Genomic DNA, 7,300 nt, shown 5'->3' with positions numbered 1-7,300 from the left:
AGTATATATGGTATCTTGTAGATTTGAAAGTCAGTGGCGTAAATCTTGAAATCCAAGTGTCTTCATCACATTTAAGACTACCTACCATTCCTATCATAATTGTCTTGACAATGCTAAATAAACATATTTTCAAACTCTCATCTTTTCTGATGCCACCAATCCCAAGCGACTTTTCAATACATTTGAATCACTTCTTTTCCCTCCCTCACCCTCCCCACCAGCTACTATCAGTGCAAAAGAACTTGCTTCCTTCTTCACGGACACGATTGATACAATCCAGGATGAAATTGCTTACTTCATTTGCTGAGCCCTTTGCCACTTTCTCTTAATGTGAGAGATGAAGTATCAACACTCTTCTTACTCCACTAACTCTCCTCTTGATTCTATACCCTTACTAGTCAGTTAAGATCTGTCTCCTGTGCTAATCCCAAATTTAAATAAAATCTGTAACCTCTCCCTTTCTCTATTGGTATCTTTCCTTCTCTGTTAAAGCATCACTGCCTTTGACACTGTTGACCACTCTCTTCTCATACAAACACTACGATCCCTAGGTCTTCATAACACAGCCCTTTCTTGGTTCTCACCCTACCTATCTAATTGCTCTTTCAGTGTTCGCTTCTCTGATTCTACCTCCTCTTGACGAATTCTGTCAGTTGGAGTCCGAGTACCACAAGGCTCAGTCTTAGGTCCTCTGCTTTTCGCAAAGTATACCTCCTCTCTTGGAAAACGAATCAACTCTTTCAGATTACAGTATTATCTGTATGCTGATGATACTTAAATCTATCTATCCTCCCCTGAATTGTCACCATCAGTATTGCTCTGTGTTTCTGAATGCCTTTCTGCCATTTCATCTTGGATGTCATCTTACCAAATCAAACTCAACATTTCCAAAACAGAATTAATTATATTCCCACCAGGAAAGATTAGTTACCAACATGATATCTCTATCATCCTACGCCACAAGCTCGCTGCCTTGGGGTCATCCTCAACTCTGAACTGTTTATTCCTCACATTCAATATGTCTCCACCCTATGGAATGCCCTTCCATGCACATTAAGGGGGTATTCAATCTGAGGGTCACGGCAGTCGAGCTTGCTCGACCACCATAACCCAGTCCCGTTCTTGGTCAGCTCGACCGAGAACATGCAGGCGGGATTCAATGTCCCGCCTGCCGGGGACCGACAAGGGGGCGTAGACGCGAGTTGCGGCCAGGAAGCGGCGAGCTGCAGCCGGCAGCTCGTCACTTCCCGGCCGTTCTCGGCAGAACGAGCCCAACAGCTTGTGATGTCGACCTCATTCTGCCGAGAAACCCTGCTCAATGCTGTCGTGGGGAAGACAACATTGAATAGGGCCCGGCGAGCATCTTCCCCTACTGGAGATGCTCGCCGGGGATTGAATATCCCCCTAAGACTGTCTAGCCTTCCAACTTTCAAGCGTTTCCTGAAAACTCACCTCTTCAGACAAGCTTATCATATTCTGGAACCTCCACATAACCTCCATTAGCATTCATATCTACTTGCATTCCATCAGGACTGTCTTGTAATCTGGTGGGACTGCCATGCTATGGAATCCTATCCTTATGTATCCCTCCTATTATCCCTATAGTTTGCAAGCTTGTGAGTAGGGCTCTCCTACCTCTATGTCGGTTTGTTTCTACCCAGTTTGTTTTATAACTGTTGTTTCCAATTGTAAAGCACAATGGAATATGCTGTCAGTGGCGTAGCAATGCCGTGGAGGAGCAAGCGCCAGCGGGGTCTGTGGGGCGCACAAAAAAACCTGAATTGTTGCCGCAGAAGGGAAAACAAAGACGGCAGCGCAGCCCCTCGGCTAGCGCTTCCTTTGAATAGGGCTATACACAGTGCCTATTGGCTGCTGTGTATAGAGTGAATGAGCAGTGGAGACAGCTGGAGCCAAGGACCTGAGGGGGCGGAGCAGGAATCTAGCAGCTGCAGCAGGATGAGTCTAGCAGGTCCTCCTGACAGGGCAAGAGGCATCGGACCGTGAGAGGCAGCTTGCTCCCTTCTACCACACACACTCTGGAGAGCGGAAAAAGTTGCGGACACTGGAGGGTTTTTAGGCTCCTCCCCTGTCCACAGGACCTGGTACTTTATATGGTATATTGAAATAAATTCCAATTGGCGGACAAGAAAAATGTAAATAGAGTTCCAAATGGACAGCTGCTGCAAGTGTTAGTGAGTCTGCTGAGAGCTCACCATAGTAGTCTAAAAAAAGATTGTTAACACTATGCGCTGCTGAACTTAGAGTAATGCTTTGTGAACCACGCTGAATAAAAGGACACCTGGACACACCATAAACATTTAGACTTTATATTTCGTTACTTGTGTATTATCACGGTGCCCACGATTTCCATCGTAGGGCATTGTACAACCAAAAATTGTGTCGCATCGCATACGCTGCAATGCGACGCGATTGGACCCGATTTTTAATTGTACAGGCACCCAGATGCCTGATTCCTATGTTAAATACCCCCCAGACCCGATTTTTGATTGTACACCCACCCTGATGGGTAATGACTATGTTAAATGCCCCTATTGTTAACGCCACCCCACTATCAACACCAACCGGTACGCGTCCTCCGAGCTTTTCATACCCCCACTATCCACGTCGGCATGGAGTTGAGCTCATATAGTGTGGCGAGCGCAGCGAGCCACTGAGCCCGAAGCGTGGCGAGCGTAGAGAGGCCCGCGAGGGGACGCGGATGACTTTACATATATTTCGCGTCCGCACGCCACACTATATAAAATCCACTCCACGCCGACGTGGATAGTGGGGGTATGAAAAGGTTAGAGGACGCGTACCGCCGCCCCTCGCAGGCTCGCTGTGCTCGCCACGCTTCGGGTTGGCGTTGATAGTGGGGTTGATAGTTAACAATGGGGGGGCATTTAACATACTTATTACCCATCAGGGTGGGGATACAATTAAAAATCGGGTCTGGGGGGGGGCATTTAACATGGGAATAAGCCAAAATCGGGCATGATCGCATCGCATCGCATGCCATTATAATGGCAAGAAAGAGAATTTAGAGATAGCGCTGATCCAAGTAGGTTTGCATACATCAAATTTTAATTAATTCAAATGGTACAGTTTATAATTAATTATACATGAATCACCGGCCGGTAATCTACAATTATAAGACAATAATTATGTTAAAAAATAAAAATGAAATAAAATAGGACTGTCACTTTAAGGGTGTTATTAGTGTATTATTTTTCCCAACATTGGTTAGTAGGCTGAAAAAAATATATATATTCTATGGCAAACTATGTGAGGCAGGTTAGTTCAGTTAACAACAGGCAGCTCTCTCACAGCTCCTAGGTGTATTAATATCAATTCACAGTCAATAATATTGCTTTAAGAACTCAATAATGCTGCTTTCAGACCGCAAAACTGGCTTTGACCCTGTATTTGAAAACGTTTCCAAAAACGGGTCTGCCAGGTAAAACCCCTTTCACACCGCATCTCTTAAACGGTATATTACCGTTTAAGTGCGTTTTTTTGGACACTGGCAGACCCGTTCTTGGAAACTTTCCAAATACAAAGTCAAAGCCAGTCTTCAGCGCCCCCCCCCCCCTGAACACACACAACACCCCCCCCCGTTAACCCCTCCCCCCGCAGGTTAACACCCCCCAATGTGTTTAAGAACACCCCCCCCCCCGCCGCCACCCCCGCCCTCCCCCCCCACGTGGGTAAGCATCCCCGACCCCCCCCCGCCCTGTGTTTAAGAACCCCCCCCGTGCAGCCCCATAGGAAAACCAGTAAAAAAAACCTGTCTTTCGTATGGGGGCAGCCATTTTCCGAAAGTCACTTTTCTTATAAGAAAAGTGACTTTCGGAAAATGGCTGGGGGGGGGGGGGGGGGGGGGGCTCCAGTGCAATGAATATTAAATGAGCTCATTAAATATTCACTGTGCTGAATTTAGGACCCAGCTTATTGGCTGGGTCCTAAATACCGTTTCAGACCCGATTTTGATGCCAAAATACCGGGTCTGAAACGGGTAGGACCCTCCATTTTAACCGTTTTACAAAATCGGCTTTTGTAAAACGGTAAAGTGGTCCTGCACCATTCAGACCGCACAGATTACCGTTTTAAAACGGTTAAAAATCTGCAAAATACCGGTTTTTAAGTGTGGTCTGAAAGGGGCATAACTTGCCAGGCTCCAGATATAGGGTTTAGAGGAGAGGGGGTGTAGAGGGGAAAGGGGGTGTAGAGGAGGAGAGGGGAGTGTAGAGGAAGAGAGGGTGTAGAGGAGGAGATGGGGGATTAATGGAGGAGACAAGGGCGCTAGAGGCTGAGATGAATGGGATGTAAAGAGAGCGTGAGCGGGGTGTAAAGGAGGAGCGGGTTCAGAGGAGGAGAGGGGGGTTGTAGAAGAGGAGACCGGGCTTATAGGAGGAGAGGGGGTGTTGTAAAGGAGGAGATGGGGGTTAGAGGAGGAGAGAGTGGGGGTGAAGGAGAAGAGGGTAGGGTGGGAGTAGAGGAGTACAGGGTGGGGTAGTGGGCAGAGAGCAGGAGTTTCAAAGTTTGTGCTGGGCCTTCTCCCTGCGATCCCCAGCTTCGGGCCTCCTCCACGCTACATTGTTTTATAAAGTAAAAATGAATAGTATATATAAAAAAAAAAGAAGAGGGTGCAGGGGATTGCCTTGGGGCCGCTCAAGACACAGGGCCCCATAGCAGCTGCACCTTATGTAGCTAGTCCACTGGGCAGAAGGTTGATACATGAAAAATGTTGACATACATTAGGTCGACATGGTCAAATGGTGGACACAAGCAAAAGGTCAACATGGAAAAGGTAAACATTGAAAAGATCAACACAAGTTATTAATGTTATTGTCAACATGGACATCATATTATTGTACAGCTGCGCTCGGCACACTATTATAACTCTACATCTATGCCCACTGGATATGGAAAAGTATGAACAAGTCGGTTTAAAAAAAATCATGGAAAACGTATGTCGACCTTTTTCCACATCAATCTTTTCCATGTCGGCCATTTGCTTGTGTTGACCTTTTGACCATGTCGAACTAATGCATGTCAACCTTTTTCTTGGTCAACATTTTGACTGTCGACCTATACACTGTCCACCTAATGACTGCATACCCTGTATTTCCAGGATACACAATGGGCCAATTTTTATAGAAACATTTTTTTCTTTATTTGAAAGTAAACATGGATTTCTACTTACTGTAAAGGTGGCCATACACACACATATTTATCTTCAGATCTAGCTGTTTGGAACAAAAACCTGGTTATGGATGAAAGCAAATGACAGTTGACCATTTGCTTGGAAAAGCTGGAAAACTGAAAAACTGTCACTCATACATAACCCATACCTCCCAACTTCTGTCCGTATGAAATAGGGACACTAGCGCCCGAAAAGGGGGCGGGGCGTATGAAAATGAAGGCGCGGCTTATGCTAATTAGCCGCGACTTCATTTTCATACGAGAATAGACGCTGTGCGCATGCGCACAGCGTCTATTCTACTAGATTGGGGGTCTCCCAACTGTCACCCCCCCGCAGCAGGACAATGCCTGCCGCGGGTGGGACAGCGGGACAGGACCCGAAAATCGGGACTGTCCCTCTAAAATCGTGACAGTTGGGAGGTATGCATAACCATGTTTTTTTTCCAACCAGCCAGATCTGAAGATAAATCTTACTAGTGTATGGGCACCTTAATGCTTTATATGGATTTGCACTTTACAGTCTACAACAATGAAAGTTTGATATGGAAAACTGTTGATACTGGTTATCTAGTATTTAAGTAGTTTTACTGGAAACTTCTGTTACACCCAGATCTATCTGCAAACCAAGATCTGTTACATCACCCGGGTATGTCCAGTACATACAACTAGGATCTCCTGTTGACAAACTAATCCCATATCCCTGCAGCTATTTTGTCTCTATTCCCCTCCTGTTCCCTCCCTCTGCCCCGTCCACTTTTGCAGTACTGGCTACTAGTCTGAAGGCCACACCTTTTCTTTCTGACTCTATTCAGATATACTGTAACATTGCTGTCTACCCCGTCACTTTCACAATCCAGGCAGCTGCTGTGACAAGACAAATCATGTACGTATGATAATCATGATTTCTCTCTCTATCTCTCTCTCTCATAATAATTTGTAAAAGGATTGAGAAGGCAATGTTGGGAAGACCTTTAAAAAAGTATTCCAAGGCAATGAAATATTAGTGAATGTTTGCATTGTGTTCACCATGTATCTCGTTATGTTCTGTTCCTTGCCAAAGCAGAGAGGAATGATGTTGACAATATGATACATTTCCTTTTATGTGAAATACGACATAAACTAGAAGCTTATCATAGTGAAAGTGAAAGTGAAAGGGCTGCCAATTGAACTTTGGGTACTTGTTTCCTAGCACGGCGCCCGCAATTTTGATTGTATTGATCGGGTCGGAAAAATCGCGTCGATCGCATCGCATGCTAACCAAATCACATGCGATGCGATCGACGCAACCATCGCGATTTTTACATTGGAATCAATGTAAAATGGTCCCTGAGACCCAATTTTACATTGATTTCAATGAAAAAAGCCCCAAACCCCCCATTTTAATAGCAAACCCTCCCTCATGGTTTAAATGCCCCCTCCATTGTTAACGCCACCCCACTATTGACGCCAACCCGAAGCGTGGCGAGCACAGCGAGCCCGCGAGGGGCGGCGGTTAGCGTCCAACGACCTTTTCATACCCCCACTATCCACGTCGGCGTGGAGTTGATTTTATAAAGTGTGGCGAGCGCAGCGAGCCACTGAGCCCGAAGCGTGGTGAGCGCAGCGAGCCCCGTGAGGGGGGCATAAACCATACATTAAACCCATGAGGGGGCATATACAATGAGAAATTGGCCATATTGGCCCATTTCCCATTGTTCCCTATGTAAAATCGCGTTGATTGCGTCGGTCGCATCGCGGCCCCTTATAAAATGGACGCGATCAATGCGATTTTCTCTTTTACCGGCTATCAAGCCTGTGATTGACAGAAAATCGCGTCCATCGCGTCGATCACATGCCTTAAGTACCTTAATTTTAAGGCATGCGATCAACCCGACGGGCGCCGTGCTAGGAAACAAGTACTGAACTTTGCAGCTTAGATGCTGACTATTTTTTTTTACATTTTACATTAAACTATGGAGTTTGATATTTAGCGGCATATTTAATATCAAGTGATTACTAATTGTCGTTACTAATCCTAAATGGTGCTCAAACCAATCAGCCCCCCACTGTCATTGTTCAAATATGTGACAGTTGGGAGCTGATTCACTAGAGCACC

General features: G+C 45.8%; 1 protein-coding gene across 1 annotated transcript in view; it reads left to right on the top strand.

Moving 5' to 3' along the window:
* Positions 1–5,956: 5,956 nt before the first annotated feature.
* LOC146074739 (TRPM8 channel-associated factor homolog) overlaps positions 5,957–7,300 on the top strand; it is a 38,628-nt gene continuing 37,284 nt past the window's right edge. Inside the window, exon 1 of the mRNA XM_083183182.1 lies at positions 5,957–6,088. The gene's annotated coding sequence lies outside the window, so the exon portion shown is untranslated. The remainder of the gene's footprint in view (positions 6,089–7,300) is intronic.

Source organism: Crinia signifera, chromosome 4, assembly GCF_055691185.1.
Source record: "Crinia signifera chromosome 4, ASM5569118v1, whole genome shotgun sequence".
Taxonomy (NCBI): domain Eukaryota; kingdom Metazoa; phylum Chordata; class Amphibia; order Anura; family Myobatrachidae; genus Crinia; species Crinia signifera.
Note: the sequence above shows the minus strand (reverse complement) of the source record. Positions and strands in the feature narration are given on the sequence as shown.